Source organism: Rattus norvegicus, chromosome 15 (genome assembly GCF_021556685.1).
Source record: "Rattus norvegicus strain SHRSP/BbbUtx chromosome 15, alternate assembly SHRSP_T2T, whole genome shotgun sequence".
Taxonomy (NCBI): Eukaryota; Metazoa; Chordata; class Mammalia; order Rodentia; family Muridae; genus Rattus; species Rattus norvegicus.
The window spans coordinates 90,066,673-90,078,993 of NC_141548.1; the positions used below are offsets into that span (position 1 = coordinate 90,066,673).

At 37.6% G+C, this 12,321-nt stretch overlaps 1 pseudogene; it reads left to right on the top strand.

Moving 5' to 3' along the window:
• Positions 1 to 1,224: 1,224 nt before the first annotated feature.
• On the top strand, positions 1,225 to 1,967 carry Psmd8-ps2 (proteasome 26S subunit, non-ATPase 8, pseudogene 2; annotated as a pseudogene).
• The last annotated feature ends 10,354 nt before the right edge of the window (positions 1,968 to 12,321 follow it).

Genomic DNA, 12,321 nt, shown 5'->3' on the forward strand with positions numbered 1-12,321 from the left:
GTTTCCTTAAATATGACTCTGCTGTATATTACCTGGCCTCCAAAGCTGCCATTTAAAATCTCAGGGGAAGGGGGGAGGAGGTTAATACAGAAAAAGGAGGGACTGGGTAAAATAACTACGATAATGTCTGAAAATAAGCTTAGTAACAACTGTTTACAGACAAGAACTATAAATACTCATGAAGATCAGTTGGTTTTCTAGTGCCCAGCAATCTACCCTTAAAACCCACATATGGGTAGTAATGAGTGGACAGAGCAGGTTATATTTAGGAATATATATGTCCACACATACACATGAAATAGCAGTAAGTGTAGAGGATGTTAGAGTAAACCTAGTAGAAGAAGTGACATGGAGCAAGATGCCTTGGTCTTCTGTTAGTGCTCTAGGGATCCTGAACTGGCAGTGGATATAACAGGGCGCCTGGCAACCAGAGAGACAAAACAATGGACCAGAGCCCAGGGTGATGACTACTTCCTCCATCTTAAGAGAAACGCCCTTGGGCGATCGACCCTCTTCCCTACAGAACCACAGGCAAGCAAACTCGATTCAGCAGGACAGCAAGTGTCCTTCCTTAGCCCTTGATTAGCTACCTGCACTCTTACTGGTTGAGATGTATGTAAGCTTTTGTACTGAACAATGGAATTTAGATCTACACGCTGATGCTTGTGTCTGGGGCATGAGCTTTCTCCCCATTTCTCTGTCCCTGTGCCGACAGGGGGCACCAGAAAAGGGAACACAAGTTCGTAAGCAGGTAAGTGGACCTCTCTGAATATTATGGGTAACTTCAGACCACAGGGTAAGGATAAACAGCTGAAAGTGCTGAAAGGAATATTAGAGAGCAGGTATGTTAGGTTTTCTCAAACACAGCTGAGTAAGGTCCATGCCAAAGGCTTGGACCTTTGTCCTTGGCTTCTGTCTGGACAACTATGGGAGAAGAGCATATGGAAACAAGAATGTAGGGCTGCCAGTGTATGGAATATGAAAACTTCCTGTTGCCCAATTATCACATCACTGTTGGGCTGTTTACAAGGCTCTGCTTTGCTTCCTGACCCTGTAAAAGCAGAAGAAAACATCGCTCAGCATAGCTGCTGTGAGTTAGATCACGGGAGTACCACATCACAAAAGATGGTGGCGAGGGCATTTAAGGTGAACTGTGAATCTACTGGCATCTCAAGGTCGAGACTGAGGCCACCTCAGGCTAGATCCTGCAGGCAGTGGCCGGACATGTAAAAGAAACTCAAGGACAACTAGAACTGGAATAGCCTGAATCTCAGTAAATGTGGAGAAGAGCTGGACCTACTAACTTTTGTTCTGCCAAAACTGAATTTCCTGCCAACCACAGGAACCAAACAGACCAAATAGCAGCTCGTTTTGGCCCTTGATATTCTGGAGATAGGGGCCCAGTGGATTAACATAGGCAAAGATACCCCTCCTTCCAGCTTTACTTGTCCCGTCTCAGATGCTGCTTCTTTGATGACAAAGAACAGCTTCCTCAGTCAGTCTATATGCACCAGGTCTTGGGCCTCAACCTTTATCTCAGAATCGAGTGTCTGAGTTCCACAGAGAAATAGAATGACTGACTGGAACGGACGTCTAGACCAGTGTCTACATCAACCACTCTGTGTCCCTAGAGCAATACCTCATGGCGAGTAGATACAACAAGGTGTTCTTGGCCAAAGGAGACATCCCTGCTGAAAGCTATACCTCCCTCATTGACATCCTGTTGGATACTCTCAGGGAAGAAACCCCAGGATACATTGAGAAGGCCCATGAGAAAATCCTTTTTGCTGAGACTACCTGGATACTTTTCTCTAATATACCCATAAAGATGACAGACTATGCCAAGTTGGGTGCTGGGCCCTCACTACTCTTACAGTTTTGCCAGCCATTGTCAGAAGTCAGAAGACACCACCATTCCCTCCACTGAGCAAGTGAAATAGGTCATGGAGTATGCCCAGACAAATTAGTAAGTAAAAAGCATATAAATCTGAATGGGAGTGGGAAGGGATGTATGTGATGATTTGGAGGAAAGAGAGGAGAAAAATTTTGTAATTTAATTGTAATCACTATAAAAATAATCTGGGTGGATGTATCCATGTTTTGATGACTCTTAAATTGAGCATGCCTCCCATACTGGCATAGCACGAATGACACTAAAGTCTGTCTCTGTCTCTAGAAATCATCTTTACCTTTGGATCATGGCTGCTGGAACCTCTTAGTTTCTGGGTGGTTGAGCACACTGAATTGAATTGTGTGGTAGGCCTAAGGATAGTTAGAACAGAGAAAGAAATATTCTACATTAAAATTCTCACATGGTTGCATTGTTTCCTCATGATTAGCTTTTTTATTTTATGATGAGCTTCATAATTATCTCACCTTCCTTCTCCAATCACGTTGGGTGCCAGGTTTAAATGTTGCTTTTATTTCCTCAGATGAGGTGAGAGCCATACACGCTGTGCTGAGTCCAGAGCACAACCTGTCTCTGTAGAACTGTTCCAGTAAAACTGCCTTACACACACACCACCTATCATACACCATGCACACATCCTTTTTTCTCTCTCACTGCTCTTTCCTGTGTTGTTCTTGTATGAGTTGGGCTTATCCTATTTCTGACTCATTCTGTCAAATCTTGTTCCGATTTATCATTCTGTCTGCCCCTCAATCTAACCTGCCCTAGACCTGCTTAAAGGGGTCCTGCAAGACCCTCGAAAGGCCTCCATTTTGATATGGAGTGCCCGGGCATGCTGGTAATTTCTGCAGAATAAACACTGTGTGACTTTGGATACTTTTTGAGTCTAGGGTGCCATTCTTCAGCGATTCACTAACCTTATCTTCATTGTTAGGGATTAAAGGTGCAGTAAGGGTGTGTCTATATTCTAGCCAGATCATTGTGCCTTGGCTTATTTCAATGATATTTAAAAAAAGAAGAAGAAAGATCATGCAAAGCCTTTCTTCTCGGAGTTGCTTTTGGTCATGATCTTTACCACAGCATTACATAGTAAACTAGGACATATGTGACGCTTAAGCAGACTACATCATAGATGAATGCTAAGCTTTAATTAAAAATTTCCCGTTATCCAGGGACCATCTATTCTGTTACAAGTAAGAGTCTCTGAGACAGACTATTAACATAGACAATGATTAATATGACACTATAAATGATTTAGCAGATGGCAAATAATAAGTAGCTTAACAGCATTTAATTCAATTTCATAAAGCCAAAACCCTAAATAGTGTTCCTTAATGACTTTTCAGTAATTGGACTTGATAACTAATTTAATTTTACCTGTCTTTCAAATTAAACGCAAGTGTGAAAACATAGGAACGTTTACTGCATTTAAGTATCTCCTGTGATTTTCTGCTTGATCCATTTGTTTCATTCTGGATAAAAGGAACAATCATTATACTTCTCAGAACTTTTATTTGCTTTTAAATTATTAAACCAGAATGTAATAGATAAAAAGAGAATCTTATTTTCTGCTAAATTTCCCATGAATTACTGGAGGAAATTGTTAGAACACTATATCATTTTGTAGCATGTTGATTTATACCTGTGGGGCATAATTATTTTCTTAAGAGGTTGAATTTATAAAACAATACTGCTATACATTTAAATGCAGTATTTGTGGTTCTAAATTTTTAGGTAATATTGTGTGTGTGTGTGTGTGTGTGTGTGTGTGTGTGTGTGTGTATGAACCGCAGTACAAAGGCCTGGCAGGATAGATATAGTAATTCCAGGCTTACCAATGATAATTTTTCTAGTAAATAATTTATCCAGTTACTTAAAATCTTGATGGATGCACCACCCCCTCCTGGTCCCCTCTCACCTGTTCCTCCCCCATAATCCCTTTCACTTCTGAGGGGGTAGACGTCCCCCATGTGGACCTTACCAACCTGACACAGCAAGTCTCTCCACTAAGTCCAGACAAGGCAACCCAGTTTGGGGAGCAGATGCTACAGAAAGGCAACAGGTTTATGGACAAGCCCTTGTACTCCAGTTGTTGGGCAACCCACTGTTAACGACAGGTGCTGAGGGTAACTGGAAGAGAATGGGGGACAAGAGACACAAAGAAGGATGCCAAGACAAGAGTCTGATCAAGGCGACAATTTTATTTTTTCCCAAGGCTGAATTTATACCATAACAGGGGTAACGGGGGGGGGGGAGTATGAAACATTTATGCAGTCAGTCTAAGGACACAGTATTCGTGTGGTCAGGGAATTGGCTGATGTTGACAGGATGTTAGAAAGATCACAGGTTTGTAATATCTATTGGTCAGCAGGATGTTGGTTTTTCAAAAAGGTTACAGGTCATCACATTGGGTATCTTGACGTCAGATGTATTTCTCAGCAACTTTATCATATTACCACCAGATTTGTATTAGTCTTCTGCAGCTGGCTGGGGATTTTCCATGAACCCAGTCATACTTTACTAACCATAATAATAACATCAATCATGGAGGGTTTCAAGGGCATCGCTCCCAACAACCCACATGAAGACTGAGGTGTAAATCTGCTTCATATATGCAGGGGCCCTAGGTTCAGCCTGTCTATGCACTTTGGTTGGTGGTACAGTCTCAGAAAGCCTCCAAAGGTCCAGTTTAGTTGACTGTTGGTCTTCCTATGGAGTTTGTATAGCCTTTTGGGCCTCAATCTTTCCCCCAACACTTCTATAACCACTTTATCAATGATATTCACCATCAGATTATATCTTTTCCTTCTTAGAATTCTTCTTCCTACATTTTTTCTGTTGTTCTTTTCATTTGTTCTCACCATTTAGTGAACATGAAAAATGTAGTCTTTTGAATTTCAGTAGTGAGTTAGAAATAAGTACCCTGAGTAAGATAATATAGAACAAAAAGGACAAATTTTAATCTTTTTCCTATATGTGGATGTTATCTTTATGTTTTAGATATGTGTGATTTACTTGGAATATTCAAAGAGATTGTGAGGCTTTTATGGGACGATGAAGGAGTAGAGAATCCTTTGAAAAGGGTACTACAAAATATAATATTATAAACTGAGAAAGAGAAAATAATATGGCAACTAAGAAAGATTGATAAATGAGTGAGTGAGGTACAGGACAGAATAGGGGAAGAAATAATTTAAAAAAATGAATTTTTACAGTGGTGTTTGAATACCTATTCAAGAGTGTAGAGGAATTTTAATCCAGCAATGTGGTTGTTCTGGCAAGGGTTCACGTGCAGACACACATTTATTACACACTTTTAATCTCATACAATTACATCTACTTGAGGGGCAAAGTGACAGATCAGAGAAAGAGTTGATAGAATGAATCAGAGATTCATTCTAATATGTCCAACTCACCCACTCACTGGAGCACAGCAGAACAAAGAGAGGCTACAGAAGAGCAGTGAGAGACGGTAGAGTTCAGACTGGTTCAGTTCAGTGCAGTTCATTGGAGTTCAGAGTTAGTCTTTCCAAGCAGAGCAATACAGTCAGAAGCCAAGAGAAGCCAATTTAAATAAATCAGCTTGAAGAGGAGTCTGAGGCAGAACAGCTGAGTTGAACCAGCCACAAGGGTTCAAAAAGAGCTAGAAAGACTGAGATCTTTTCAGCAGCAAGTCTCAGAGGCTGAAACATTCTAGGCCTATATAGAGGCTGAAAGCTGAAACCTTCAAAGGTCTGGAGTTATCGAAGATTAGATTGTACAGTGAATAGAATCTTCAAGAACTAGGCCTAAGTTGAGTTAGATACAAATGCTCTGTGTTCTGCCTCTCAAGTAGATGTCATTTTTTAAGATTAAAAGTGTGTAATAAAGGTGTGTCTGTATTCCATCTGGATCATATCTTTGGATGTATTCCTTTGCCACATCATCCATGTTGCTATATTAAAATCCAGCAATGTATGCTCAGTGCTTATGTATGGCTCTCATCTCATCATTTCATCTGAGAAAAAAAAGCACCATATACATTTACCCAAGAGTCCTAAATTTTATGCCTATATAAAATTAGTTTAAATGGAGTTAACATACAATGAGAGAGACAATATCCCAGCATTATATGTCACCAGTAAAACATCTAGTACCTGGATTGGTTTAAATATTTTTTAATCAGACAAAATCTTTTTACAGATTCTATCCCACGTCAGTTCTGTATGCTCTTGCTTGGATTTTGTTTACCTTCCACAAGGACAGTAAGATAATATTGATTGTTGTGGTACTATATACCTACAACACAAAACATGAACTCTAGCAGGTATGAAAATGGATGCTTCACCATCATTTGTTAATGTTCATAGTGATAGATGTTGCTATACATAGTAATAGAGGAAAAAAGAAACTCATGAGCCTCCCTAGATATCTATTCAGATATAAACACAGTTATCTGAGGAAAACATATCCTATTATATGTAATGTTAGAATCAAATATAAAACATGGTAAAATTCAGATATTAAAATTTTTCATATCTATTGAAGTATAAAAAGTAGTAAACCTCATTGCATTATTAAACCTCAAAAGCAAAGTCTCTAAGATTTTAGAAACATTTCCTATATCTCTTGGGCAAAGCAAACAGAGTTTATTACTGACATAGCTCTTCCTATTATTCTATTTTTATTAAAAATAATTTATGTACAGCATACTTTGATTACAGTTGCCCCTGCTCAAACTGTCTCATATTATCCCTACTTCCCCAATATGTTCTATCAGTCATTAGAATGTAAAGAATCATCGACAGAAATAATAGTTAAAAATAACAATATAAAAACAAATAACAATGGGGGAAAATAAACAGAAAAGAAGTCTTAAGAAAAAGCAGTAGATACACATATTTGCCCAATGGAAAACCAATAAATATAAAAGTAGAAACCATAACACTCAATCAAAAGATCTATAAAGACAAAAATAAAAGTTCACAGATAAAGATAACACAAAATAACAACCAAAATAACCATTGAGTTACATTCATGTTGGCCATTTACTGCTACACATAGGGCCTGAACTTAAGTGTAGTTTGTACATCTATTAAGACTTCTTTAGAGAAAATACTCTTCTACTTTACAAGCTGTAAAGAAATTTTAATTTAGCAACATGGCTACTCTGGCAAGGTATTCAAAGACCCTCTAGATGACCAGAACATAGACTCACCCTTAGTAAACACCTTTAATCCCTCTGTCTGGAATTCAGACCTGCCTTTAGTACACACCTTTAATCCCAAACAATGTCATCTATAGGAAGGCAGTTCAGTTAGTAGAATTAAGTTCAGATACACTTAATTGATTATCAGTGCAGTTCAGTTTTTGGAATTCAGAAGTAGTTTTTCTAAGCAGAACAATTCTGTTAGACGCTGAAAGAAGTCAGTTTGAATCAGTCAATTTAGAGAGGAGTGTGAGACAGAACAGCTGAGATGAACCAGCCAGCCAGAGTTCAGAAAGAACTGGAAACAATGAGCTTGCCTCAGCTTTCCCAATCAGGATTGGACACATGTTGATTAGACTTGTATAGGCCCTATCCCTGATGCCAGAGTCTCTGTTAGTTTGTATGGGCATTAGTACTTTTGTATCTAAATAACGTTATTTTTCTTTTAGTCCTTGCCCACTGCCTCCTACAATCTTTCTGCCTCTTCCTCAGAGTTTCCTGAGTCCTGAAGTAAGGGATTTGAGAAACATCTAATTTTAGATTGATTACTCCAAGGTGTTTTAGCCTCTATGACTTGTCTAGCTGTGAGTCTCCATATGTATTTCCATCTCCTTCAAGAGGAAGCTCCTGCGATGACAGGTGAGATACTGAGCTACAAAAATAACAGAATGTCATTAGGGGTCATTTTCTTTTTATAATTCTTTATTATAGCCATTGATCTGTAGGACTAATGTAGTAAAAATGGCCCTCCTACCAAAAGCAATCTACAGAATCAAGATAATCTGCCTGAAAATTTCAGCACACTTTTTCACAAAAATGAAAGGATAATTTTCACCTTCAAATGGAAACACAGAGGTAGAGGAAACAATCCAGAATAATAAAAGAGTTGATGGATATCTCAGCATCCATCATTTCAAATTCTAACTCCAGAGCTATAGTAAGAATAATAATAATAATAATAATAATAATAATAATAATAATAATAGTAATAATACATAATACATAATAATAATAATAATATAAAGCATACATTGACAAATTTAACCTAAATAAAGGCCTAAAGACCTACAGGTGTATGGGTTTATGTCTGGGTCTTCAATTCTATTCCCATTTGTCTCTATATCAATACCATGTGCTCTGTGGTACAGCTTGAGGTCAGGGATGGTGTTTTGCCCAGAAGTTCTTTTCTTGTTTAGAGTTGATTTGACTGGAATTTTTTTGTTTTTCCATATAAAGTTGACCCAAAAGGACATGCAAGGTATGTATTCACTGATAAGAGGATATTAGACAAAAAGTACAAAATACCCATGATACACACCACAGACGATAAGAAATTAAATAAGAAGGAAGGTCCAAGTGAGGATGCTCTAATCCCATTTCAAAGGGGGAACCAAATAATCATGGAGGCAGAGGAAGGGATCTTAGTGGGAGCAGGAAGGGGACTGAAAAATAGGGAGGGCAGAATCAGATATGGGGGAAGACAGGAGAGAAGCCGAAAGGGCCAGAAGCATGGACAGAAATATGCAGCTACTGGAGGTGCAGGGTGGGGGGAACCTCTACAAAGTCCCAGTGACTTGGGGACATAAGAGTCTCTCAGGACTCAGTGTGTGTATGTACTGACTGGTACTGTGTCAACTTGACACAAGTTGAACTTATCACAGAGAAAGGAGCCTCCATGAAATCCAGCTACAATTTTCTCAGTTAGTTGTGGTGAGCCTAGCCCATTGTGGATTGTGCCATTCAAGAGCTGGTAGTCTTGGCTTCTGTAAGAAAGCAAGCTGAGTAAGCTAGGGGAGCTAAACCAGTAACCAGCATTTCTCCATGGCTTTTGCATTCATCCACTTCTGCCTCCCAAGTTCCTGCCCTGTGTGAGTTCCTGTCCTCACTTCCTTTGGAGATGAAGAGCAATGTGGAAGCTTATGTTGAATAAACTCTTCCGTACACACACACACACACACACACACACACACACACACACACACACACCACATGTTAACATACCTGTGAAGAGGTGATTTTTTTTTTATAAAGAAGCCAAAATTATTTAGGGGAATAAAGACAGCATCTTCAACAAAGGATGCTGGTGAAACTGAATGGCTTCAGGGGGAAGAATCCACATAGATCTAATCTTAACAGTCCCATGAAACTCAGCTCTAAATGGATGCAAAACATAAACTTGATTTCATATTCACTGAACATGGTAGAAGAGAAAGTGGGAAAAAGACTTTTCATTGGCACGCACACACTCACACACACACCACACACATACACACACACACACACACACACACACACAAGTTTCTGAATTCTAAATTGGGATCATCAAATAACAGAGGAAATAAAGCCCCACCTACATATTTTGACACCATATTACTCTTATCTAGAGAAGCAGGTTCTGTTGTCAATGTCTGGTTGTCAGAGAACATTGTTATAGACTTTCATGCCATTTCATTAAAACTGTAGTGTATACAGGCAAAAGTAACTATAAATGAAACACATATTTAATCTGGGATACAGAAAGTGTAAAAAAGGAGTAAGAAGGGTATTGTGTGATATTAAAGTTACTCAATATTGTACCTTTTCTACATTGTTCTATTTGGAGATGTATAAGATTATGTTTATAAAAACTCAGATTTTACATGTGAAGAAAGGGGTCAACAGATACATTTCAATACTTCTTTTATGTAGTAGCTTACTGAAATAAATATAACACAAATTTGTTACTATAAACTAATAGTTTTGATTTCTTTTTAATTAGTTCTTTTATTTTTGTTGTGATTATGATTAATTACATTTTTTCTCTCTGCCCTTTCCTCCTCTACTATTCCATGTACCTTCCATGTTCTTTTTCATATATTGAGTCATTTCTGTAAGGTGCATCTATGCAGGATGGAATGTTTATCATCCTTTATGAATAATGTCTGTCTTTATTAGTTTTTCTCAAAGATGGGCAGTTTATATCCATTGAAATTATTATATGACATGTTCTTAAGCAATGTCACTTTTCATTATTTTAAATTAGTATTACTATGTTGAAATCCTGGCTCACATAAACTTACTATCTAATTGCTAAATGGAATGAGAAATTTGAAGAAATCTATGATTAACTTCCACTTTATTTGGTTTTAGTCTTTCAGGAAGTCTACACACAAGTATTGAACGCCTCATAATTTATAGCCACTGATATAATTGACGAGGACAGAAAAATCAATAAAATTGACAGCACTCTATCCTTTTTGAACTTAATTTTGTGTGAACAATAAAACAGTATCTCAATGAGTAGAATAATAAAAAATGTAGATAATGATAAAAGCTATACGGAAAATGTACTAATAGTCATGAATAGGAAAATTTACTAATTTTTATGACTTGTTATAAATAACCATTATAATTGTACAAATTTTAGACTAAAGAGGATAAAAGAAGTATCATGATTTTATTCAAGCTATACGAAACTATATCCCTCAATAGATTTCTTTCTTCATTGTATCTCTTAAAATATTCTGGTCTTGTTAGTTACCAACAGGCAGAATGATTCCAATAGGAAAGGCCTGGGAATAATATAATGTGACTGGCATCTATAAAAACAAAGATTAGAAAGACATTCTTAAAGACAAAGACCATTATTTGAGGAACTAGTATACTAGAACTGCAAGTTAAGGCTTGTCAAGAGTACAGAGCATGAAAGGCAGAAAGAGGAAGAGCTGATGCTTCTGTGTAGGATTTAGAGACAATGATGCTGACACTGAATGATTATACTACAAATTATAAGTAATAAATTTCTGGCGTGGCGAACCACCATACTGAGCAATTTAATTATGGACATTCTAAGAAATTAATACACTTGAGGAACATAACCAGAAAAAATATAGAAAAGAAAATGTACATTATAGACATACTAGCAAAAAGTAGTCCAATTAATGTGGAAACACAAAAAATGTTTAGTTGAGTCTATTCATACCATCAACTCAATTAATAACCAAAAAGTACTATATACATAGAATTAATGTTAAAGACAGTAAAATGTTATTAAAGCTAAGTCCTACAAATTTTAATACCATAATTATTTAAGGTGTGATATTTTATATGACTCATTATGTGTATTATATAATATATACTGCATATTTTAATATAATATCTTATTTAATGAGAATATTATCACTTCCATTTGTAGAAACGTAACAGCTACTTATTATTTATACTATATAATTTTCATTGGCAGAGTGGTCATTGATTAAAGCTTTAAATAGTGACTCAAACAAGGTGAATAATTATAAGTACATATTAGCTGTTAAATAAATGATAATCAAACTGAAATACGTAGACCCAGAGAGGATAGGTAAAAAGGAATTCTCTAGGTAGGACAAATGGAACTCCCTTAAAAGGGGACTGGAATAAGTTTTGTGGACTAGAATGTTAGGACATGAGAGGGAAGAATCAAACAGGGGCAGAGGAGGAGGAAAGGAATGTAGGGACAGATAGCTCAAATTGGGGAGCATTGGGAAGTTTGCTATTGAAATCAGTGCAGTAGAAACTTCCTAGGATCTATGAGGGTGAGCCTAGTGAGGACTGAGTAGTTATGAAGAAGGATTCTAACCTGGATATTTATTTTGTAGCTCGGCCAGGCTTCCAGTAGTAGACTACATTACATTCCTTTCCCTTGTTGGTCAACAGGTCCCCTTGAAGTTCGTAACATCTAAGCCACTATGAGGACGGAAGGTGACTCTGTGAAAATTGATAGAGTCCCAGTTGCCTAGAACAATATCCTTATGACTCACTGAACATGGAATGTAGGAAGATCAAGCTGCTGTGTTCATGGAGGCTTTACCCCTACATTTTAGTCTTCTTGGTTCAGGCAGGTGTATGCTATAGAAAGAGAAACCTGGACACCAACCCAGACAGAAAGCCCTCAACCTGTTTTCTGTCCTGTCTATAAGATGAGCAGGGGTAATGAAAGGGCAGAAATTGTGGGGGTAGCAAAACAATGATTTGCTTAAATTCCAGCAAGGAGACTCTGTCTTACATTACCTAGATGGCAGAGACTTGCATAGAACCAAACACTACTGGGAAAAAATTAATAATAATAAATTAGTGAAATGATTCCTAATAATACTTTGCTCTACTCATAGATTGGTGCCTTGTTCAAAAGTAATCAGATAGGCTTTTTCCGTAACAGATGGGAGCAAGTACAGGGACCCATGGCCAGATATTACGCCATGACATT